A 26,529-nucleotide genomic window follows, 5' to 3' on the forward strand; every position below is an offset into this window, starting at 1 on the left:
AAAATATGAAATTATCACGTAATAAAAAAAAACTTTAAAAAGTTGATTTTATGATAAATTTTGTTCTGGAATACCCTTATATACACAATAAGTTGAATATCTTAAAACAGCATAATGTTCTCTATTGTTTTGTGGTTATTTGCTTCTTTGGCATCAATTCTGTAGGAGTTGTGCAAAATTTATCAAAATTCTTGAAAGCCAAATGTCTCCTAAAACTTCTGGAGAAATAACACGTGGAATTTCTTTCCGAATCGCTGGAGGAATCCTTCGGAAATACCTCTTGGACTCCGAATGAATGTTATCAGTTTTGAACCCTTATACATATTCCGCCCCCTTAAGCTTATCGTTTGACAGCCAAACGAGTATTTCGAGTACCACTTGTAACCTTCCTCAATGTCAGTGACAAGCATTAGAGGGTGGAATCAAAAGGTACAAAACTGATTACACTCATAAGAAGGGGGTATTCGGCTTAGAGGGTTGGAGAAGTCAATATCAGGGGCGTACAATTTCGTTTCAATGATACACTTTCATGCAACATTTGAATGAGTCACTTCAAGTGTATCATACATTTTTCTAATGACACGGTCGTTAAAAAAAACTTTTCCACTCATCGTAGCACACGGTAGTCTCCCACCCGGTCGCATTGCTTGTGCTTCACCCGTCAGAGCATTAGTGTCTCACTGGTGCGCGCTAGTCTCTCAATGGTTACGGGCGCCGGTTAATTGGATTTAAGTGGTCGAATTTGTTATCCTCTTTCATAAAACATAATTATCATTCTATTGGCGTGCAACACTATTTGAAAATGTGGTTTAAATAGTGTTTTTAGCATGTTGAAGTATTTCAATGACTCATAAATGAAACGAAAATCCAAGTGTATCATCCCATGTTTCATACACACTTGTTTCTGTAGCAGCAACGAACGAGTGTGTTGCTGGGTGAGAGATGAAGCATCACAGCAGTCTGTTCGCATGGGAAACGATTTGCTACAGTCGTCGTACGTCATGTTTTTCTTTCGAAATTGCACGACCCTGGTCAATATAAGTTCCTCTTGAAGTTCATAAATGAATTCCTTTGGGATTACCTCTAGAAATTCTTGCTAAGATTCATCTAATTATTCTTTATGGGACTCAACCAGCAATCTCTCTATTGATTCCTCCAGAAATTGACCCAGAGATTTTTACCTGGAATTCCTTCAGAATTCTCTCAGGATTTCCTCTTCGTATTCTTTACTGAAAATCAATCCTTTTCAGACTCCTCTGAGAACTTCTGTTAAAATTGTTTTTGGAATGCTGCTGAAATTTATCAAGGAATTTGTCGTGGGAATCCTCCAAGAAGTCTTTCTGAGATTCTCCAAGCATTTTCAGCTGGAAATTCACCAGAAATTTCTGGAAGACTCCTAAGAGCAATAACTGCATGAATACCGTCTGGAGATGCTTCAGAAATTCCAGCTGAATGCATGAAGAAATCCTGGTAGGATTTCCGAAAGGAATTCCAAGTAGATTTTTTTAGGTATTCCCAGAGGGATCGTTGAAGAAATCCCTAAAGGAATAATTTAGAGCAAATTGTAAATGAATCCTTAAAGAAATCCATGGAGAAATTCCAACAGAAACTTTTAGCGGAATCCCATCAAATATTCCTGGAGAAATTTCAAGAGGATTTGTTTGCAATTCCTCTTGGAATTTCTCAAGAGATGCCTGCTGGGATTCCTCTAAAAATTCCACTTAGAATTCCTTCAGGATTTTCTAGGATTAGTTTCTGGGATTTATCAAGGGAATCCTCTGGAAGTTCTTCCAGGAGTTTTTGCTGTGATTCTTTCGGAGATTGCTTCCAGGATTCGTCTTGGAATACATCCAGTAATTAGTGTGGGGACTGTTTGAAGACCACCTACTATATTTTTTCGGTATTTCTTTGATTTTATTTAATTTTTCAAACATTTTCAGCAGGAATTACTCCTGAGAGTCCTCCCTTCCTAAAGTATTTCCTGCAGTTATTGCATGGGAAACCCAGTAAAAATCCATAAGGACTTCTACCAGAAATGTATTGAGGAATGCCAGCAGTATTTCCTAAGAGAAATTCGAAGAGGATTTCCTGTAGAAACATAAAATTTCTGAAGAAATCTATGAATAAATTACAGTAGAAATTGCTGAAGCAATTTCCAAAATCCCAGCAATGATTTCTAGTGGTAATGCTAGAACCAATTTTGGAGGAATCTTAGCAGAAATTTCTGGAGGAATCCGAAAAAAAAATTCCGGTGGAATCCTTGGAAAATATTTGAAGGAACCACAGGAGGGGAAGCCCTTCCTCAGGCGCAAGGGTCTTCCTGAGAAAATCATCGGCCTCATTGAAGCACAGTACAGGGCATTTTCGTTCCTCATCAAAATTGACGAGATTCGGGTAGGTGCGATTGACCGTGAACCAAATCGTGGATTGCTGTGGCAGCCCATTGCCATGGAGCACCTAAATGACTTCGAACTGGCTGATGACGTTGCTCTCCTAGCTTAACGGCGCTCTGATATGCAGAGCAAGCTCGGATATCTTGCCAATCGCTCCTCAGCGGCAGATCTCACCATCAACGTCAACAAGACCAAATCGTTGGATGTATGCACGGTCAACCGCTCCAACGTAACGGTAGCTGGGAAATCGGTGGAGAATGTTGAAAGCCTCCAATATCTTGGTAGCCAAATGACGGCCGAAGGCGGCACCACGATCGACATACCCGGGTAGAGGTAAAATACTGACGATCAAAACATGATATTGGTTTGATTGATATAAGAGATAAAAGATCTGAAAATAATATCTGAAAAATGTTCCCGGAACATCTGAACAATATCAAAATGTGATATTTCAAGATCATAAGAATATCTCGCTGCTATTGGTTAGATCTTAGATCTTACAAAATCTAATTATGATTTGATGATGATGTTCCAAGAGTAAATTTTTGATTTTATTTTTAGATCTTTTATCTCTTATCACTTTTTGATCTCCATATCAAAATATGATATTATTGAGTTCTTTTCCTCTACTCGGGTAGGTGCACGGATCAATAAGGCGAGGGCTGCTTTTGCGAGTTTAAGAAATGTATGGAAAAACAATCAGATTCGACGAACCAAAATCCGAATTTTCAACTCGAACGTGGAATCTGTGCTGAAGAAATCTCTGGACGAATCACGAGAGGAATTCCAGAAGAATCTTCGAATGTTTCCTCAACAAACCCAGAAGGAATATGCACAAAATCCCATCACGCATTCCTGGAGAAATTCTCAGTAAAATTTTTGAAGAAATCCTCTTTGTATTCCTTCACAAATGCCAGATGGGACTCCACTGAAAAATTCTGATTGGCATAGCTTCAGAGGGTTTTCCAAGGATTCCTTTACATATCGTTCCTGTTATTTCTCCAAAGATTTTATTCAGAGCTGTCTCCAAGGGTTCCTAAAGAAATTCCTCTTGTGATTCATTCATTCTTTTAGAGTATCAGCAGATGTTTCTACTCAGATTTATCCATGAACTCTTGCTGAGAATTCTCCAGTCACTGCTCTTAGGAGTCCTTGAGACAATTGCATCATGAATCCCAGCTGAACTTCGTGGTGCATATATGAATCTTCACCAGAATTCCTGCAGCAATCCCAGCGAAAATTCATAACGGAATCTGAAGTTGTTTTTCAACAGGAAATACTAAGAAAGTTTCAAGAAGGAATCCTCAAAAAAATTACCGAAGGAATCACAACAGGATTTTTTGGAAGAATCTCAGCTGTTATCACTAGCATGGACACCTTTCATTTTTTTCTCATTCGCTCTGCTAAAAAAAACTCGAGAAAGAAAAGGATGGAAGAGGGGGCACTTGTCCCATCTTTCATCCCGCTCTTTCTTTTGTGTTTATCAAGGAGAATGAGTGGAGAAAATAAAAATAAAAAGGAGCCTATGCTAGTGGCAGTCATTGCATGTGGAATTCCTGGGATAGTTTCTGGAGGAATCCTAGGTTCCCTTCTTAAGAATTCCTTCAAAATTCCTTCCGTGATTCCTCCCGTGATTCCTGAGATTTCACCAAAGAATCCACCTGGATTTTTTTTTAAAGTTCTCCTGTGACGCAGGCTATGTTACAATTGAAGCATTATTTTAATTAGAAAAAAAAGCAAAAGGAGATGTTTTTCATAATAAAGAGCAAAATTGTAAAACACGTGAAAATTTTCAAAAATTTCAGAAAAAGTTATAACAAAAAAACTGTCTTCGTCCACAAAAATGACACATTACTCTTACGATTGAGCAAATAAGGTAATAGTTTGTTCGGAAAACTTTCTTCCAATAATGTTAAACTTTGTGTTTAAAATTGTGTTTCAGTAGTTTTTAAACGGTTCACATGAGAACATTGAGTTGAATACAGGATTATATCAATAGAAACATGGATCCATGATGAAAAAATAAAAAGTTGATTAATTCGCGTCTCATTTGCTGACTCTCCACCATCGTTTCGCTACCTTATTCCAATAATGTCCAATCCAGTCTAATAAGAAACAAGCTCTCCGTTCTCCTCCAACCGGTCGTGCATCAGTCAATGGTTGGAAAATTTTAAGACCTCCAATTAATCCGTCACAACTGCTCAGATATGCTAAACTAAACTGACACCGCATAGTGGCCACCAGATCCCCGGAATTATAGCCGCGCGCGGCCAAATAACTGCAGCGTGAAATCAACATTGACCATCGGATTGGATCCAAAGAGTTTCCGTTTTCGAGTCGTTTGACCGTCGAAAATCATAATGGCTTGACCGCTTTCGGGGCGGCGGTGGTGGCCAAAGTATGAGGGTCCACCGCCGCACGCGTACGCCAAAATGCGTTTCAATGAAGCTTGAAATTGGTATTTTGCAAGTGAAACGCTACTTGGCAAGCAACAGCAGCAGGGCCATTCATTGTACGATCAATAACGACTAGTCGATCTAGGAGGCGAATGATGATCGGTCCGTGTCGTCTGCCATCAATCGTCCTACCCCAGGCCCAGGTCCTACCCATGAGGAAGTCGTATGGTTGATTTTACCTGGATCAAGGCCCTCATGAATTGCCTCCATTTGTGCGAGCCGGGTTCGATGGTGACGTCTTGTGATGATCGTTTAATAAAAGCCGTACCTCTCTATAAGTAAAAGCGAATTAACCTTTGCCGCCGAAGACCTTTGACAGTGGACTGAAGCTTTCTCATCGTCAATTGACAGCGTCGTAGGTACCTAACTGCTTTCGAACGACCATGAATGGTGGACGCTCTGACAGTCTGTGCGGGTCGTCAAATATCTATAAAGCGAAATTTTCCTCGGTCGTTTGAATAATGGCATCTGCTCTCACTGTCATTCAAAAGCTTTATAGGACACACGTTTATGATTGACTGAATGGAAAATGCTGCGAGATGGGCGGATTGTTTTCGGTGGATTTTTTAAAACTAAACAACAACCCAAGTAGCGCGTAAAATGACACAAACGGGCACGTGAGCGTTTCAATTATCTGTTTTCGTTGGAAAAGCACGAAACACTAGCCGCTTCGTCAGCCAACACAACTCGGACGACGGGGTCGAAAGTTTATTGTACGCTTCGGGGTGTGCAGTGCATATCTCCTGGATACTCATCTCAGATCGAACGAACGAAGCGAGACTAAACGAGCTGAAGCTTTAGTAAGTTTATCTCTGCCTTAGACGGCGGCGATGGCTAATCACTTATTGGGGGATGATGCCCCCCCAAAGTGGGTAGTGCAAGCAAAAGAAAAGACATGATGGGTAATAAATCATTGGTCATCACTGACTGGGTGGACCACGGACGGATCATTGTAAGGCTGTGAAACTGGCTTGATTGTGTGGTCCCCCAGCCATCATTGAGAGGGAAAGTGTATATCTGTTTTGAACTCTGAGAGAAGTTCATCATTGATGGGCATTGGAGATTTTACGAACTGGTTTAAGATTTAATTTGTTGGGAATGGTCGAACAATGATGGATTTCTCTGAAGCGGCCATATGATATTTATTTCGTATTTTTTGCCTTACTTTCCATCTGAGAGTTAGGCTACTCTTCAGAATCACAATGAAATCTTTCAAAGTTATAAAATGTATGGCAAGATGACCTGCTAGAGCAATAGAAGAAATATCCATTGCGGATATATCCTAGATCGTACCAAACATCGGATCCATACTTTATTCGAAATTATGATCCCCAAATAGTCTATTCATAGGAGATTTAACTCTCAAATGCTTAGATAGCTCAGGAGGAAGAATCTAGACCGACAATTGAAAAGATCAGCGCTATCCAACAGATAAGCGAAAACGATCATCGAATATGCTGCCTCCACGAACACGGCCACTTGAAGCAGTGCTTCCAACACAGCATCCATTATCGTTACACCTGGAAATCACCATAGCAGACGCAATAACAAATCGAACACTTTCTGGTTCATGGACGGCACTTCTCCGACTTTATCGACGTCAGGGCCAATCCTGGCGTCAACATCCACTCTGACCACTAGCTGAAGACGATCAAACTGCGCCCAAAGCTCTCCGTCATCAACGATATATGGTACCGACGTCCGACACAATACATCCTACCTGGAGCGATTGGATCAACTGGATGTCGCCTCAGCATACGCGCAGAATTTCGAGGCTGCATTACCAGACGAAGGCGAGCTCGATGTGCTCCTCTGGAGGACTGCTGGAGTACAGTAAAAGCATCCATCAACGACGCAGTCGAGAGCACCATCGAGTACATTGAAAGAAGTCGACGGAACGACGAATAATTCGACGAAGAGTGAAAAGTGATTTTCGGAAGAGAGGAGCGCAAGACGGATGGTAGCTCGTGGAGATGAACCAGCCGCGGGCTGAAAATCTCCTTAATAAAGCTAATAATAATAACGGATGGTAATGCTGCAGCATAGAATCCCGCAGAATGTGGAACAATGAAAACAGAAGCGAAAACGACAGAGCCTGAATGGCTCTTCTCAAGAAACACGAAAGTTCAAACCAGAAGCTCAACGCAAACCGGAATGCCACGGGAGCCGTGACGAATGTGAAGTGATTTAACCGATTCGATTGAGTTCGATATGGTGACTGCGTCGACGACAACATCAAGTACGAGGTCAGACCCGAAACACGTTATCGAAGAGGACACCTCGCCAGCCCGAGAATACCATGTACCAGCTGGAGCCGTGATGGTAGACCTAAGGAATAAAGATTATTTCTAATAAGATCTGCACTCTCCTAGCCAGCACAAAGCCTGGACACTAGCTAAAACCGTGAAAATCAAGCCTTGGTCCATTACGGCGTAAGTTCGACTTCCCAATGATGCTGCTATTAATGATCTTGTCAACAGCTTACATCCTGTAAGTACCTCCTGAAAGAAACCTCCTCCAATATTTTTGCCACAAACAATATTTCACGGAAGGGACATCATTGCAGGACTTCACTTTATGAGTCCAGCGAGAATTAAACTACAGATTCCTCGTAGAGTTCTTTTAGAATGTGTTTCTGCTACGATTACCTCCAGGAACACCACCAGAAATTCCTTGACGGATTCTTTAAGAGTTTCTCAAACTTTTTTTTTCAGAATTTCTATCTTGCAGGATTTCCTAAAATGATTTCATTCAGAATTCCACTAAAGATTTCTCCAGGTATCCTCTTAGAATGCATTCCTGGCCATGTGTTTATTTGAAAACTTCTCCAAAGATTCCTCCAGAGATTCTTTCAGGAATTCTTTGGGACATTCCTACCACAGATGTATATGTATATATTCCTTTATGTATTTCTTGAAACATTTGTAAAGGAAGTTCTCCAGGAATATTACCAGAATTCCCCCCAAGAGTTTTTATTTGAGATTTCCCCTCGAACTCTTCTTGAAATTTCTCTAGAAATGCTTCTAGGATTTTTCCAGGTGTTTCTTCTTCCAAAGGCATCTTCAACTGTAACAATTCCAGCTGGATTGTTTTTTAGAGATTATGAGATTTTTCCCAGAAATTGCTCTTGAATTTTCACATTTTGATCATGAAATTTTTCAGTAATTAATGCTAGAATTTTCCGAGGTAATACTTCTTATATTCAGAGATACTCTCTAGCATCTAGATAATACTTAAGAAATTCTTCTGCAAGATACTTCAGGGATATCACCAGAAGTTCCTACAGGTACTCCTCCAGGGGGATTGCTTAGGATTTATTCGAATCCTTCTTCAGGGATTCTTCAAAAAAAAATCTGCAAAGATTGTCTGAGTAATTCCTCCAGAATTTATGCTTTAGCATTTTCCATGAATTTTCCAAGAAATTTTTCTATGAATAGCTTAAAAGGGGTTTCCACTTCTTTCTGGTATTGTTTCAAACACCTTTTTCAAAGAAATACATTAAATGATTTCTTCAAAAATTCCACAAGCATGTTTCTCTGCAATTTCTGTAAGGAATTCTGTAGACATTTTCAAAAACATTCATTAAGAAACTTCTCCACCGATTACTCCACAGAAATTTCTCAAACAATTTTTCATAGCAGTTAGTTCTAGAGTTCCTCCAAAAGTTTCTCATGAATTTTCTGTGTGAATTACGGAGAAATCTTAGGAAGTTTTTACATGTATTTCACAGGAATTCATCCAGAAATGTTTATGCTGGAGTAAATTTTAGAAATAACTTCAGAAATTTGTACCTGGGAATCCTTCGTGAAAATTTTTAAGAACTTGTTCTAGGAATCTTCCGGGGGTTTCCAAAAAAATCCTGCAAAGAATCATCGAAGGATTTCTTAAGAAATTATTTCAGGGATTTTTTTCAAGAATTCTTCCAGTATTATTTTAGCAATTTCTGTAAAAATTTCTGAAAAAGCTTGAATATCTGAAACAATTTCTGCAGGAATCGCTGAAGAACACCCAGGAAATATTTTTGGTGGAACCTCTGAAGTAATTTCTAAAAATTATCCTTGCAGAAACTCGTGCTGGAATCCCAATAGGGGTTTCTTAAGAAATTCCTGAAGGAACTTTTGGAGAAATTTCCTCCTTAGGATTTTTTAAAGCAATTTTTGAGAAACTTTGTTGAATAACTTTCGAAGAAATACCTTAATGAAGTCTCCGGAGATATTTTTAAAGAAAACCCTGAATTTCAGAAGGAATCTGAGCAGAATTTTCTGAACAAACTCCTGTAGAATTCTAGAAGAAATTCTGGACAGTACTCTCGTTTATACACTAGAGGAATATCTGAAAAAATATCCCAGGGAAGTTCTTGAAGAAATCCCGGTAGAATCTGGACTATCTGGAGAAACTTCTCGGTAAGCTCTTGGTGTTTTATGAATTAGAAATTTTCAGGAAAATTCCTAGACAAATTCTTTAATAAAACTGTTGGATAATTTCTGAAAGTACTCTTGGAGCAATCTACGGACGTATTTCTGAAAGAGTTCCTGTAAGTACATCTTGAGAAACACCTAGAAAAGCATTTGTAAAAATCCCTAAAAAAAACTCTTAAGAAATATCTAAGAAAATTTCTATAATAGTTCCTAGGAAATATTTTTGAACCAATTTCTTGAAAAGTCCGAGAAAAAATTTTTAGATGAAATGCCGGAGGAATTTGAAGGGAAATACATGGAGGAATACGAATACCTGTATGAATCCTTGTATACATTTTTGAAAGAACTCCTGAATAAGTTTCCAAAGCATTTTCTTAACAAATTCCTAGAAGAATTTCTGAAGTAAACCCTGGAGACGTTTCAGAAGGAAGCCATGGAAATCTACCTAAAAAAATCATGCAGAAATTTAACGAGAAATTCTTGAGGGAATATCTTAAGGATGTCCTGCATAAATTTCTTGAATAACCCTTGAAACAATTTACGATACAAAAGGTAGGTTTTAAGACCGAATTTCGGAGAAATTCTTGAAGAAGTCCATTGAATAACTTTGGAAGCAATCCATAAATGGTTCTCAAAGGAATCCTTGGCCATTATTATAGAAAAATCTCAAAAAGAAAATCTAAAGGGATCTCCAGAGAAATTTCTAAAGAAATCCATGGGAGAATTTCTCAAATAAACATTGGAGTTTTTTTTTTCTACTAATGTCTGTGGAAGGTTTTTTTTAAAGAAATCCTTGGAGGAATTTTTGATGGAATTCAATATTTTTGGTTTTCAGAAAATGTCTTTATTTTAATATAGTTGTTAATTATTCACACCTTAAGAAATCGCTGAATTTTCGTACGGATTTATAAAAGAATCTACGGAGGAAAATTTTGAAAAATCCTACACGAAACTGCCATCTTTCTAAAGGAATATTTGGAAGAGTTGCTTAAGGAATTCTCAGATAACTCTCCAAGGGCATTCACGGCAGAATTGTCTACTATTTCCTGGCAGATTTTTTAAAGAAATCACTGGAGGAATTTCTGAAGTACTATCGGAAGACTTTTTGCATAGGCGGAAGTGGCCAAGTGACTTTTTTTAGTCGAATAGGCTAGAAGAGGTTCTTAGATCCATCATAAAACCAAAAAATAAAGGTTTAAAGTTTTATGGCGGTTCTCAGAACCTCTACAAGAATAATTGGTCGTCAAAATGTTAGTTGAGTACATCTGACCTCCAATGACTTCACGGAGAAGTTGGAGATCACGGATCGACCTACATCAAATTATCAAAAAAAAATAAATGTCCCAGGTTTCAACAACATCGTGAACTAGGAGCTCAAAAACTTGATCCGCTCAATCAACATCTTACACTTATTTTCAATTTCGCGAGCTTTTGGGGGGCCTCGTGGCTAGCGGCGTCAGTCGTGAAGACGTTGCGTAAGTCCCGGAGAGTGGGATCGATTCCAGCTTCAGTTCAGGAAAACTTTCCGTCATACGGAAAATTCTCCACTGGACCACTGGGTATTATTTGTGTTGTCCGTTGCCTAATATTAGTGCTTGTTCAGTCTGTACAACACGGTATAGTGTTTTTTTATTCCTCTTTAGCTGGAAACCCGAGCAAAGTCTAATAACAAAACGAAAGCAAATCAAAAACACGATTTGTAATCAACAGCAAATTGATATCACAATTTGATGTCAGGTTGTCTTCATTAAATTTGATTTCATATGTTGATATCATTTTGCTGTCTTTACCAATCAGTTTAAATATATCGTTTTAAAGTTATTTCAAAACTTCTAGGCAACCTTGTGTAATAAATCAAATGATATACCACTAGTGAAACATCTTATTACATTAAGGTTTTCATATTACCCGAAAAAAATCTTCATTTGACGAATTTTCTATTTTTTCGCGCAGATAACAAAAATTGTTGTCAATTTGCTATCAGTGATAGCAGTAGCTGTTTCCAACTTGTTGTTACATGAACATTTTTCTGCTTTCATTTTTGATGTTTTAACCGTTAAAACGGCCAAAACGACAACAACCTCAGTTATCATAATTTGCAATAGCACAACATCAAAACTAGTTTTCAGTTTGTTGTCAGACTTTGTTCGGGAAGTCAGCCAAAGTCATCCCCATCATGAAACCTGGGAAAGATCCTTGATTGCCCATCTTTGTTATCGTCCCATCAGTCTTCTCTTGGGGTTGTCAAAATCCCAAGCCAAACACATGTCCCAAACGAGTGTCGACAACGCAGGTTTTTGGTTGTACAGGAGCTACATTAATGTAATTCTAATCTAAAGGCATAATAACTTGAAAACGAAGACACTTTATCAAGAAGAGTTGCAGCATTGCTCAAATCGGGAGTCACTGTTAGCAGCGTCACCACGGATTAAGGTGGAAGCATTTATGGTAGTGTGTGTAAATCTTCATACTCGCACCAATACAGTCTTACACTTTTATACAAAGGTACCACCTTAGCCCAACAGGTGGCGGTGCCGTCGGTGTCGTATGCCGTTAGTATGGGAAAACAACAGAGTTGCATGTCTTCTTGATAAAGTTGTATTCGTTGAAAATGACTCGTGTTCAACCAAAAACCTGCGCTGTCGACTCTCCTTTGTGATATGTGAGCTGCTTGGGGTGTTTCGTTGATCCTGGACAGCAAGCTGATTTTCACAGCAAGAGGTCTACAAAACCATGATTAAATGCTAAGTTTAGCTAAAACTGCTGTAACTTCTCATCAACAGAAGATCAACATTATCCCAGAATGAAAGCAAGCTGGTTGTCTGCAGGTAAATCATCCTCCCCGTGATAGAATATGACATGCCGGTCTGGGAGAATTTTCATGTATTTTCATTGGTTTCTAGTATTTCTAAAAGTTGGTTCGTAAAACGGAAGTGGTGCCACAAGGCCATTTGCCATGAGGTAAGCTGCCACTTAACAATCATGCGTCTCCATGTGTTTCTAAATCTTCTTGGAAACACATGGTTGAAAACAAAATCACCAGAAAACCTTAATTGCAAGCACGGAAAACCGGAAGTTGCCTATTGTCATTGGGAAATTTAAAGAACTTCGGTGAGGTTGCCTGCCTGGCTTTATGCCAACATATCTTTGCACCGCTCACTATCAGTAATGATCATAAGATCAAATCACATTCAGGAATGATTTTAGGTATTGGGCCGTGTTTTTCGAAAGGAAGGACTCCCAAGCAAAGGCGGATAACAAAGTGATATCACTTTGATAATAAACGATGTTATCGGTATTATCATTCTGTTATCAACTTTTCAAATCGATAATAACTGAACGATGACAAATTATTAATCGATAATTTTGTTATTTTGCGATAACAGAACTCGACACTGATTTTTCATTTTGGCCTAACTGACATTTTCAAGTTCTCTTCACGATCCTCTCTTTATGTTATCACAGAATGTGTATTGAGTTTTCCAAAAAGTTTTTGGTTGAAATGCGAAGAAGACGACTACATGTTGCTATAGGAACAAAAAGAAAAATGATTTTGTTTGTTTTGATCAAGTTATTAGCGAAAAAGAGAGTCGACGAAGAGAAATCGATCAAGTCAGTTAGGCCCTTATGAAAAACCATTGTCGAACTATACTAAACGATAGCAAAATATGTTACCAGTTTTCAAAAACTAATTTCAAAGCTGCCCAAAAATTGAGGGTTTGGGTAAATCTCGAGTCCACAAATTATTTTGAGCTTTCCACCTTCAATGTGTCTGCAGTACGATAGCGTAGCCTTCAATAATTCTCCCTCTCACTGAGTCCCGTTGGTGTAGGGGCTATCGGCTGCGACCGGATCAGGGTTAGAGACCCGTTGTGCGTTATCCCTTTCGTGACGAACCAGCACAATTGTGCTGTTAAGCGGTAACAGTTTTGCATATTTTTTTCATCTGTTTAGACTTTGTTTCATGTGATGTAAACTGTTTCTATAATTCAGCCATTACTTATACTTGTTTGTGTGTAAACAAACTTTTGTTTACGTTGCCTGTGAGATTTACCACAACAAGGTAAACAAAAAGTAGACAATAGCCGTAAAACATGAACAAGTTTCATCTGTCGCATATTTTTTATTTCCGATTCATCTAGGTAGGGTATCGCGCCACTTGGGCGATGGCTTCTATATTCGTCTGTTTACCACTATAACTCAGTCAATTTTGAACCAATTGACTTGAAATGTTGTACACGGGTAGATGCTATACCTATGTCACCACATTCCAAAAGTTGTGTCAATTGGTTCAAATTTGACTGAGTTATAGCGGAAAACAGACGAATATAGAACCCACCGCCCAAGTGGCGCGATTCCCTAGTCAAAGCTAGAATTCGAAAGATAAAGAGTAGTTCATTCAAATGAGGTAAAACAATTGTTGTTTTGTTGGAAAATCTTGCAGTTCTGGAGAGCCAAAGTTGAGCCATTTGTATGGAGATTTCACTTTTTTGCGCTCCGTCACGAAAACTTGGATTAAACTAAAAGAAACTTTTTTCAATAGCTGACAATGTCGGCAAAGTAGATATATATATATATATATATAACAGTTGAATCTATACGAAAAGCAGATAAAAATGAATATGAAGTCATTTCCGAGAATTGCATCTCTTGGCTACGTGTCAATCGATTTTTCTCGCCCATTACTGCGGTAACTCAGTCTTGGCATTGGTCACGAGATTCACAAGTATGCTACGGTTATGCTCGTAACGACCTGCGTAAGCACTCGCGATGTTAGCAACCATAGATCACATACGCTAATGGGCAAATCGTAACCAAGAAACCATTGTTGACCGTAACGATTTGTTTGTTTGCTCGACCATCCCAGACTCTGACCTTCAGTCAATTTGACCATCAGCCCATCAGTCACGGTTTATTCACGACTTCAAACATTTCGTAATTTCACGTTTTAATTACTACCGGAAGAAAATTGTGTAGGTCAATGCATCAACCCTATTATTGGTATTTTTTTAACCTCACTCTTCTTAGCCGATTACTAGACCTAGACGCGATTCCTGTTACCGTTTCCGTAATCGTCCGCGCATCGCTTGGTGTATAGCTACAATTGGTAGGTACAGGTTTGCTGAATTATTTGACAATGGAAAGTCACATTTCCCGTTTTATTCTAGTGAAAGAGCCCCTGGAAGAACAAGGACCGATAAGGTGACGTTGCCCTGTTGATATCGACATGTCGGACATTCCCAACGTTCCTGAACATAGGCGGAACGTAAGCTTACGCGTTTAGTTGGTCAAGTCTCCACACTGCAGGATTTCATCTGGTCCAGGACTAAAGGTGTCGGAAGAACAACGAAGATGATCGCTTTTTTGGATTTTGATTTCATGATCAATCCCAACCTTCATCCCAACCCTCGGCCCACATCGTTCCAGGCGCCTCTGTAGTCATAATAAAGTGAATAATATTGAACTAAAATGTATTTATGTGAATAAATATGTGATGCAAATATTTTTAATTAATTATTGCTTATGCATTTCTGAAAAAGGTTTGGTCGAACATATGTGAGAGCTAGAGCACCATTTGAAAGAACAGGTCGTTCCTACTGCGGCCAGCAGGCATAGGCAAAACTACCGGGGGTGCCATGCACCCCCTAGAAGAATTTAAATACAATGCTGTGCGATATGGGGCGCTGAATGGTGAATAGATGAACTAATGAACATTTGTTCGTAGTGGCCAAAATCCGTAGTTTCGCTCTTGCCAGCAGTTAGCCTAGCGCACTGTGTTAAATTATGTTTCATAAATCAAGAGTGTTGACTACTCGTGAAAACAAATTCTCAGTGGTCAGAATTCAAAACGGTGGAGTAATTTTGATGAACACTCTAGTTTAGTAACTACTGTAATGACCTTCATGACCGTCGATTCAGTAGTCGATGACGGTCGTTGTTTGAAAAACTTCATTGCAGTTTTCTATGGTTACTTGAACCTTTCTTTCGATGGACGTTCGCAACCCGAAAAGCTTCTGAGCAACGGCGTAGACGATTTGATGAGCCTATTGCGATGAAGCGAATGTGAATGCGGAAGAATATTTTCTGTTACATGAAAGTGATTGCCAACGGTGACTAATGCCAAGCCTGGAACCACAAAAACCGCACTTGGCATTTTAATTACTTCGAACTACGATTGGTGAAATAATTTACTAAGTTTCCATCCGGATGCTCGGACCCAAACACAGAGCGCAACGTGCATCAATAAAAAAAAAACTTAACTAGTTCCGAACAATCACTAGTAGCCTCAATCGACCCAACTGTCTTTCAATCAAGGATTATGGCACACCAATTTCTCCCCAACCGAGTAACTTATCAATCCCTCAATCCCAAAACGCGTAAATCCGATGTTGTTGTTTTTTCTTCAATCCGGCTCCACTTTTCCCCGAATCGACTGAAATAAATCCATCAATCCGCCACAATGCCACTCTTCCGGAACTAATCCAAATTGGCATTGCCTTTAGACGCAAAAGACACACACACGGTTTTTTTTGACGAAGGAACTGTTGAAAGGGTGAAACTTTTCCACTACATATTTATCATTTTTACCAAAACAAACCGAATTTGTTAGTTTGAACCACGTCTGAAAGGTAAGGTGTGCGCTAGAAGAAATAGAAAACAACGTACTTGGGTTGAGTTAGGCTCGGATATCAACTACCGTACATAGGAGTTACATTCGTGGATGAACCTGCTTACGGCTGAATGTTTGTGAATAAAAAGAAAGAATTGGCCATTGATCGTCTAATGATGAGCAACCATGTTGTCTCAAATTTTATTAAAGCACATCCATATTCCTACGATTAAATAAAGAAATATGAACAAGAAATCTATCAAGCCTAAAATGGATAATAAGAAGCAACAACTTGATGGGTATTGTTGACTAACTCCTCAGTCCTCATTATCGATATATGGAGTGATTTTGCAATTCAAATTCTTAAGAGAAGAACGATAAATGCCAGAATATCTTCTAAAAAAATACAATGCATTTAATTTTTTTATGCAATTCAGTATCATAATTTACATTTTATGTAACTCATTTTGGTATCATAATGGCCAATTTTTCCGCACTGGCTCATTATGCAACTGAAATGAGTTGCATAATGAAAATCAGTTGTATAATGTTCATAATGCAACTCATTTGAGTTGCATTATGAACATTATGCAACTCAAATGGGTTGCATTATGAAAACAATCATTGCATAAACATTTGTATGGAACTCGTTGCAAAACTCGATTTTTTCAGCACTTCGTATTTATCCAACTAGGCTTGCCTCGTGCTGAAAAAATCAACTTTTTGCAACTCGTTACATAAATAACTATTATGTTATCTCCATGTTTTTGATACTCGCTTTGACAACACAATAAAAGCCTATTCAAAGGTTTTCAGCATGAACATTCTAAGGGTGACGGGTTCGATTCCCGATTCATTCAGCAACTTTTCGTAAAAGAAAATTTCCTTGACTTCCTTAGGCATAGATTATTTTCATGACTGCTACACAATATACTCAAACAACAATGGTCATTTACAGAGGTGTAAGCTCTCAGTTAATATCTGTGGAAGTTCTTATAGAAAACATAGCAGAGAAGCAGGCTTTGTCCCAGTTGGGACGTTATACCAAGAATACTGAAAGATTGACAGGAATCAATTTGATCGATGTTACCCCATCAGACGGTACCAACTACCTACATCTGATGAATGGCTCAACCAACCAAGCAGTAGTGATAATGTGATTAACTTGAGTGAGATGCCGACTGGCTATGGGTGATGCATCATCCATCGAAATCCGCTCCATACCACATAGGTACATGCATTAGGTATAGGCACGATCGCTGTAGCTAGTCAAGACGTTGTTGCACGTAGTCAACATAGAAACAGGTCACAGCTAGTGATTAACTTTGAACCAGCTTCTTCCTCCGCTGTCTGTGGTCTGAGCTTGGGTGCTGTTGTTTGGAAGATGCTGCTACAGTACTACTAGCTATGTGTAGGCATAAGGTGGTTGTGGTCTGATACCTTTCGGGTTTTGTTTCAGCGGAGAGAAAGTGAATCTAATTGGGAATTGATTATTGGGCAGCAGAGGCAGCAGCAACAGGTTGGGTTTTGTTTTCGTTGGTGGGCTTGAGAAGAGTAGGTATGCGATTAAAAGTGAGGGTTTATTTGCGGTCGGGCGATTAATTGGTTGAATTATTTACGGAAGGTGGATTCGTCGCGTGGATGGATGGTCAGAGTTCATGGAACGACTGGTTTTTTTTTTTGATGGAAGGTGTTTTTCATTGGAAATTTATGCTAATCATACTCACTGGATACATTGTTTGTTTGGCGTCCTTTGGGGTGAAAGCTTACCTAAAAGGAGAAAGGAAATTAATTAATTAATCAATAGTGTTGATTGTCATGCGTCAACTTCATAGATAAAGTGTATATGATAACGATTGTTCAGTTTTTCAAGCATAATCAACAGCTTGAAGTTATTTGATGCATCAATCAGAAACCCTTATAAAGTAGACCAATTTCGTTAAGGGATCCTATTTTGACTGAAAATGGAGCGCGTAAAAAGCGGAACGTATCAATCAGAAACCTTCCTTGCAATTAAATTGAACATGACTATAGTAATAACGTAACAAAACCAAATACCGTCGTTCGGGTTCGGGGTGACATTAGGCCTAGAGGGTAACATTGGTCCATCGATCCTACGGATTCAATACAAGTCAGAGAATTTGACGGTGAATGCCAAGTATCTTAGAATTATGTATTCTAGTAGTTTTGCACGAAATATGCATTCCCGTCGTATTCTAAATGTGTGGAATAGAGGCACCATGTCACCCCGAACGACAGTACTTTGTAATTTCCTTAATGTTGATAAACACTAAAACATGCATTATACACAGGACACGGGATATACCACAAAAGATCAAATATGGGTCACAGTGTTTCATTTCCCGAACAGAAACAAAAAAAGAGACATCAGAAAAAGCTTCTAGAAATTTTTGATTCCCTTCTCAAGAAAACATTGAATACACAAGCTTGGTGATCTAGTGGCTACCGCTTCTGATTCGTATGCAGAAGGTCCTGGGTTCAATCCCTGGCCCGTCCCTTTCCTCCTACTTTGTATCTTTCTATATACTTTTTCGTCCTCTCTACATATACAACTCATGTATATTCACATGTTCATAGCCATCGCTTGAACAGAAACGGGTTGAAAAAGCCGTTTCCCTTTCTTTCAAATTTTTACAGCACAGTGTCAATCTTTCATATAACGCCTAACAGTTATGCAATCATGCGAACTGTGCCGCACAGCTTTACAATAATAAAACACACAATTCTATCACCTTACGCCTGACATCCACGCACCAATGTGTGAACCCTCTGCCAACCATATCCCACCAACACTCCGACATCCGCATGAATTTGTGCAGACGCAGAGGCATTTTCGGTCCAATGTGGATACTAATGATAGCAATCATCACTTTCTTCCCCTTCCCCACATTGTCCTGCAACCTGACGTGTAGGCGCCATTGCCGCCCGAAAAATAGAAGATCACCAACGCTCTCACACTGAAGATGCCTGCTTGTTCCCAGGTGTGGCGATACTGGAGTAGCATCCACGGGCGGTCAATCAAGCTCAAGCAAACTCAAGATCTCCTCTCGAGAAAACATTGAACGAAATATGGATACAGCTCAAAATATGTTGGAGTCTAATCCTATGTATGCTCAAACAGTTGCTTGATTTACTCATTTATATTAACGCAGAAAATTTTCATTTTCTTTGATCGCTCCACATCGTCCATCCAAGTAGGAATCACTCAATGTATACTACTCAGCAACTCTATCTAGTACAAAGTTTTGGGTTGGGAAAATGACCTTCGCCTAATCGGTTTCGCCGCCTCCAAGAACATGGCCATTCGTAGCACCTTTTTCCAGCACATCCTCCCGTATCGTTACACCAGGAGATCACCACAACAAACGGAATCGCAAATCAACCACGTTCTGATTGATGGACACCACGTCTCCGACATTATCGACGTCAGGACCTATCGTGGCGCAAATATCGACTCTGATCACTACCTGGTGATGGTTAAACTGCGCCCAAAACTCTCCGTTATTAGCAATGTACAATACCGGCGGCCACCCCGGTACGATCTAGAGCGACTGAAGCAACCGGATGTCGCCACCACATACGCGCAGAATCTCGAGGCAGCGGTGCCGGACGTGGGTGTGCTCGATGTGGCCCCTCTATAGGACTGCTGGAGAACAGTCAAAGTACATAGCCATCAACAACGCAGCCAAGAGCACTATCGGGTGCGTAGAAAGGAGTCGACGAAACGATTGGTTCGACGAGGAATGCAGAGCGGTTCTGAAAGAGAAGGACGCAGTGCGGACGATAATGCTGCAGCATGGAACCCGACAGAATGTGGAGCGATACACGCGGAAGCGGAAGCAGCAGACCCGTATCTTCCGGGAGAAAAAGCACCGCCTGGAAGAAGCGAAGTGCGAGGAAATGGAACTGCTGTGCCGTTCACAGGAAACGGGTAAGTTCTACCAGAAGCTCAACGCATCCCGCAAAGGCTTCGTGTCGCAAGCCGAAATTTGCAGGGATAAAGACGGGGGCCTCTTGACGGACGGGCGTGAGTTGATCGAAAGGTGGAAGCAGTACTTCGATCAGCACCTGAACGGCGTGGAGAACGTAGGCACGGGAGCCAACGGCAACGGAGGAAATGACGAGGGGAGTTAAGGATGCCATTCACCAGCTCAAAACTAACAAAGCAGCTGGTAAGGATGGTATCGCAGCTGAACTCATCAAGATGGGCCCAGAAAAGCTGGCCACCTGTCTGCATCGGCTGATAGTCAGGATCTGGGAAACCGAACTGGAGGAGTGGAAGGAAGGGGTAATCTGCCCCATTCACAAAAAAGCGACCATTTGGAATGTGAGAACTTCAGGGCGATCACTATTTTGAATGTTGCCTACAAAGTGCTATCCCAGATCATCTTCCGTTGTCTGTCACCTAAAACGAATGAGTTCATGGGAAGTTATCAAGCCGGTATCATCGACGGCCGGTAAACAACGGACCAGATCTTCACCGTACGGCAAATCCTCCAGAAATGCCATGAATACCAGATCCCAACGCATCACCTATTCATCGACTTCAAGGCGGCATACGACAGTATCGACCGCACAGAGCTATGGAAAATCTTGGACGAGAACAGCTTTCCCGGGATGCTTACCAGACTGATAAGAGCAACGATAGACGGCGTGCAGAACAGCGTAAGGATTTCAGGTAAACTATCCAGTTCATTCGAATCTCGACGGGGACTACGACAAGGTGATGAACTTTCCTGCCCACTATTCGACATCGCCCTGGAAGGTGTTACGCAACAAGCCGGGCTCAACAGCCGGGGTACGATCTTCATGAAATCCGGCCAGTTTGTCTGATTTGCGGATGATATGGATATTATTGCTAGACCATTTGGAACGATGGCAAAACTATAGTTACACCCGCTTGAAACGTAAAGCAGCAAAGGTCGGAACGGGGGTGAATACGGCTAAGACAAAGTACATGCTGGTAGGTGGTTTTCAGCAAGACAGGACAAGCCTTGGCAGCAATGTTACGATAGACGGGGATGCTTTCGAGGTGGTAGAAGAATTCGTCTACCTCGGTCCCTTGCTAACGGCTGACAATAACGTGAGCCGTGAATTACGAAGGCGCATCATCAGCGGAAGTCGGGCTCCAGAAGAAACTGCGGTTAAAAAAAGATTCACCCCCGCACCAAATGTACCATGTCCATGACGCTAATAAGACCAGTGGTCCTCTTTGGACACGAGACATGGACGATGCTCGAGGAGGACCTGCAAGCACTCGGAGTTTTCGAGCGACGCGTGCTAAGGACGATCTTCGGTGGTGTGCAGGAGAACGGTGTGCGGCGGAGAAGGATAAACCACGAGCTCGCTGCATTTTATGGCGAACCCAGCATCCAGAAGGTGGCCAAAGCCGGAAGGATACGGTGGGCAGGACATGTTGCAAGAATGCCGGACAACAACCCTGCAAAGCTGGTGTTTGCAACTGATCCGGTTAGCACAGGAAGGCGTGGAGCGCAGAGAGCACGATAGGCGGACCAGGTGGAGCGTGACCTGGCGAGCATTGGGCGCGACCGAGGATGGAGAGCGGCAGCCACAAACCAAGTATTGTGGCGTACTATTGCTGATTATACCTTGTCTTAAATGTGGTGTTGAACAAATAAATGTATGTATGTGTGTATCTAAGGGCATAATCAATAGGTTGTTGGCACATTACTGATACGGTACAAAATCCAGCAGGTCCATGGAGCGTTGTTCTGTAAAGAACTAATTTTCAAGATGTTCTAGGTCATCCAAGAATTTTCGTGAGTAAAGGCCATGAGGTCTGCATACGTAATCAATGGATTGTTGTTAGGTATTGATACCAGGGGCGTACAATTTCGTTTCAATGATACACTTTCATGCAACATTTGAAAGAGTCAGTTCAAGTGTTTCATACATTTTTCTAATGACTCGGTCGTTAAAAAAAACTTTTCCACTCATCGTAGCACTCGGTAGTCTCCCACCCGGTCGCATTGCTTGTGCTTCACCCGTCAGAGCATTAGTGTCTCACTGGTGCGCGCTAGTCTCTCAATGGTTACGGGCGCCGGTTAATTGGATTTAAGTGGTCGAATTCGTTATCCTCTTTCATAAAACATAATTATCATTCTATTGGCGTGCACCACTATTTAAAAATGTGGTTTAAATAGTGTTTTTAGCATGTTGAAGTATTTCAATGACTCATAAATGAAACGAAAATATAAGTGTATCATCCCATGTTTCATACACACTTGTTTCTGTAGCAGCAACGAACGAGTGTGTTGCTGGGTGAGAGATGAAGCATCACAGCAGTGCGTTCGCATGGGAAACGATTTGCTACAGTCGTCGTACGTCATGTTTTCCTTTCGAAATTGCACGACCCTGATTGATACGGTGCAACATCCTATAGGTCCATAAAGCATTGTTCTCTAGTTTCCAAAGATGCCTGCCTTCACTGTACCCATACACATCTTATTCAACATCTGTATCTATTTTTCCATTTCCTAAGTTGACAAAAATTGTCTCCTAGAAAAACAGGCACCTCATCTGTAAATCCTCACTGATAATCGCATTGCGTGTTCGGATTATCCAACCTTAAAGCTTCATAGATGCAATCAGGAAACATTCCCCGAACACCCGATCATCTCACAATTGGACACACTACTGCCTGGTGCCCTCCCAAGTAGTAACGTACCCACCACGCCGCAGTCGTATAGACCAAAAAAAACCTTTTGTCTTTCGCCGCCCCGTAGCAAATCAATCCGGCTCAATCTCTATAGGAAAATACAGAAAGAAAGACAAAATGCGCGGCGACGCGCACGAAATAAAACTGTCGCATGACGCAGATTCACGGAATAGATTTGTCAGATTGCAGGAACACCCCCGCAGTGAGAGTTGATGGGGGTGCCATTCGTTCTCCATTACCATCACCAGCGCCACCACCGCAGCACCGTTACGATAATTGTGTGCGATTGTTCCAGTGATGGTCGCATTTAGTGTCGAACTGCGGCGTTCAATGTTCATTTCCTACCACGAGTTACGTCATTTTTGGCACCGTTTGAACTTTGAAGATTTGCTTTTCGTGGAGAAGGTAGAGAAATGCATTGGCGCCGTGTCGATGCACTGGCACAGTGGTGTTCAAATTTTGAACCTATGATAATGAACATGTTCCGTAAATTAAAAAATTCCCAACATTTCAATGCCTGAATCCTAAACTGAAGATTTTTTCAGGATTCATACATTTTAGGTGAGTTTTTCAAGGTTGAGCCTAAAAATTGAATTTCTACTACATATAAGATCACTTTCGTATTTGGATCGATTTGTCAGATCGTCCAGCATACTTCTTTAAACCTAAAAATACCAACCACGACTCTGATGGACACCTGTACTGTATGTAAGTCATCGCCGGGAATAGCGAAATTCTAGGTTTTTCTCACCCCCGGTTGAGAACCACTCATCCAATAGATCAGGCCAATTGCCCACCAATCACCTGCTGATACCTGCCAGGCGTAATAACTCAATTCAATTAACCTCGAAGATCATAAACTGTTGGCAACGGGCGGAAGGGTCACACTTCCACTCATCGCCTCATCGTCCGTGCTGGACTTCAATGTTGCTACTTTAATGCCACAGCTGTAGTGCTGCACTTCCTCAATGAAATCGTTTCACTACTGCACTGTGTTGTGGATGGCATGGACTAACCGCTTGACGAACCATCATCATCACCCGTTCGTTCCTCGATTGCTCGATGACTGGCTATTAGTTTCTAATTAGCAGGTAGGTAGTCATTCTGTTGGGCATGCCGCCATCGACGACGACTGCAGCTCTGGTGGAATTTGAACTTCGTAGTCTATCATGAAGGATCATACTCTACAGCAGTGCACCAATCGATGTGGGTCGTCCGCACAGCCGAGGAATGATTTTGCAACCTGAAATTCCGCCACCACATGCATCGAACCATCGAACTCTCTCATGGCGCGCTGATTGCCAGGCTAAGACCAGTTGTAGGTATGGAAATGTTGTGTGCCAACAGCAACACTGACTGGTAATAGCTACGAAGAAAGCGGCAGCAAAAGTGGGCACTTGGTTCAGACTTCAGGAGCTCAGAAGTGAGTGTTTTCTCCGACCAAGTGAGTCATATTCTTTCGCACGCGTACCTAGTGCTGGCGGATATCTAGCGGTTTTCAACGTTCGCTTTGGGATACTTCACAGGTCAATAATTAATAGCAAACGAGTGGATATTGGGAAATGGTTAATTGCAAAATTTAGCTGTACAAACATAGGAGAACCCTCCAACGAATATTCACCTGAGATTGAGCATTTCGCCTCAATAGTGAGCTTTTGTTAAGTTGTTAAGTGAGTATATAGAATGATAAATTTGACTTCATTATTAGCATGACAAAGTATGAGTAGGGTAAGTGTACCAATTATGGCACTACCTAAGGAAAGCTATTTATACAAAAATAACGAGAAGACCAACGAATGTCATCAATAAGTTAAAAGACAGCTTAGTTTCCATACTCTACAGGAAAAATATAGAAACGGAGCCAAAACTACTTTTAGTATTGATTACAGCGTGTGCCAATGATAGGAACCCTGTACCAGTTATGGTAATATTTTTAACTTCGGTTCCTTTTCGCACTATTTGCATGCATTCCTTATGGGGTTTGCCATAACTGGTACACTATGGCGAAAAAGGGTGCAAGGAAGCCGAAATTTTAAGGAAAATTATTTATTTCTACCATGATTTGAGGAAAATGTGGAGTTTAAATGAGAGCGACTATCTTTTGTGAACGTGATCTGTTGTTCACAAAATAATTCTTGTTGATTTACATCGTTAAAGGGTGAAAATTAACTATGGCGAATAATTGGTACTATAGCCATAATTGGTACACTTACCCTATTACTCATATGTTTATCAACTCAGAATAAGATCGGAATCCAAATAACCATGATGAATCTAATTCATAATTATGTACTGCTGCAGTGTGTTGATAGTAGACCTGTGCACCGCCGCCGCCGACATTTTCTGTCTCACGTTGACGCCGAAAGAGCAGAATTCAAAAAAACTAAACTCTTCAAACTTTTTTCTTTTATTTTCCAATTGTCATTTATCATTCACATCTCTTCAAAAGCTTCTTCAGAGATTCTTCCAGAAGGATTTAGTGATCTTTGCAGAAGATCTATAGGTTTCTTCGGGAGTTCGTACAGTAGTCTTCGGAGATTTCTATGGAAGTAACTTCAAAGATTGTTCTTAAATTTCAATGAGGATTTTTTCTAGAAGTTCTTTAGAGATCTCTGCTCGAGTTTGTTCAGAGATGTCTCTAGGGATGCCTCTAACTATGGGTTTCATCATGGATTTATTCGGAAAATCTCTCAAGTATTACGACAGGAGAGCCTTCAGGGATTACCCCTAGAGTTCCTTCAGTAATTTCTGCAGGAGTTCCTTCAAGGATTTCTCCAGGAATTGTTTCAAAATTTTTCCTGGATTTCTTCTGGGAGTTTTGCTGGAACTTCTACAAAGATCCATCCTGAAATTCCATCAGAAATTCATCTTGGAATTCCTTCAGAATTCCATGGAGATTTTTCAGAGGCTTTTTCAGGAGTTCTTCTAAGGAATTCCCTAGAAGTTACTTCAAGTATTCCTACGGAAGGTGCTCCAAGGATTAATCGAGGAGTTACTTCGAGAACTCCTACAGTATAGTAGTTCTTTCGGAGATGTTTCTTCTGGTATCTCCCCAATAGTTCCAGGGGGATTCAGGTATGCCTCCAGATGTTTCATCTGAGATTCCTCCATAAGTTCCCTCAGCTATTTCAACAGGAGCTTCCTTATGTATTCCTCCATAAGTTCCCTTCCCCCGGCTTTTTCAGAAGGATTCAGGATGCCCCCTGGATGCTTCAGAAATTCCTGCAGGAGATCCTTTAGAGATTAGTCTAGGAGTTCCACCAGGGATTCGTGCAGATGTTTCTTCCTGAGATTCCTCCTAAAATTCCTCCTCTAAAGATCTCCCCAGGATTTACTTTAGAGACTCTTACAGCAGGATCCAAGGGTACTCCCTGGAGAATTCAGGTATTCCCTCTTGCTTCAGAGATTCTTATGGAAGTTTCTTCAGAGATTTGTCCAACAGTTCCTTTCAATATTCCTTCAAGAGTTCCTTCGGGAATTCCTTCAGAAGTTCCACCAAGGATTCTTTCAGGAGTTCTTCCAGGAATCTCTCGTGTAATCCTTTCGGAGATTTTTCCAGGAGAATTCTGAGATTTCTCCAGAAATTGCTTCAGGGATACCTACAGGAATTCCTTCAATGGACTACCAATAATCAGGCATATCTCCAAGTTTTCATTGAAGGATCTCCCCTGAAGTTTCTACAAGAACTCCTTCAGGATTCCTTCGAGACTGCTCCTGAAATTCCTTCGAGCATTCATTCTGGAATTCCTTCAGAAATTTCTCCTAGAACGCTGTCGGAGATTCCTCTTGAAAATCCTTTGGAAATTCCGCCTGGTCATCCTTCAGGATTCCTCCTAGAAATCCGTCAGAGTTTTCTTCTTGACATCCTTCGGAGATCCCCCCGAATTCCTTTGGGGATTCCTCCTGCAATTCTATCGAGGATTCCTCCTGCAAATCCTTCGGGAATTCTCCC

At 40.7% G+C, this 26,529-nt stretch overlaps 1 protein-coding gene and 1 long non-coding RNA gene across 4 annotated transcripts in view; one reads left to right on the top strand and one right to left on the bottom strand.

Moving 5' to 3' along the window:
• LOC109428893 (patched domain-containing protein 3) overlaps positions 1 to 26,529 on the bottom strand; it is a 318,076-nt gene that overhangs the window by 253,111 nt on the left and 38,436 nt on the right. The window lies entirely within an intron of this gene.
• On the top strand, positions 13,975 to 15,383 carry LOC134291744 (uncharacterized). Of its 2 annotated transcripts, none has more exons than XR_009999265.1 (3): positions 13,975 to 14,240; positions 14,296 to 14,374; positions 14,436 to 15,383. It is a non-coding gene; the product is annotated as an uncharacterized LOC134291744 (long non-coding RNA). The 2 variants fall into 2 exon arrangements; XR_009999266.1 differs by having other exon boundaries at positions 14,307 to 14,374.

Source organism: Aedes albopictus, chromosome 3 (genome assembly GCF_035046485.1).
Source record: "Aedes albopictus strain Foshan chromosome 3, AalbF5, whole genome shotgun sequence".
NCBI classification, from domain to species: Eukaryota; Metazoa; Arthropoda; class Insecta; order Diptera; family Culicidae; genus Aedes; species Aedes albopictus.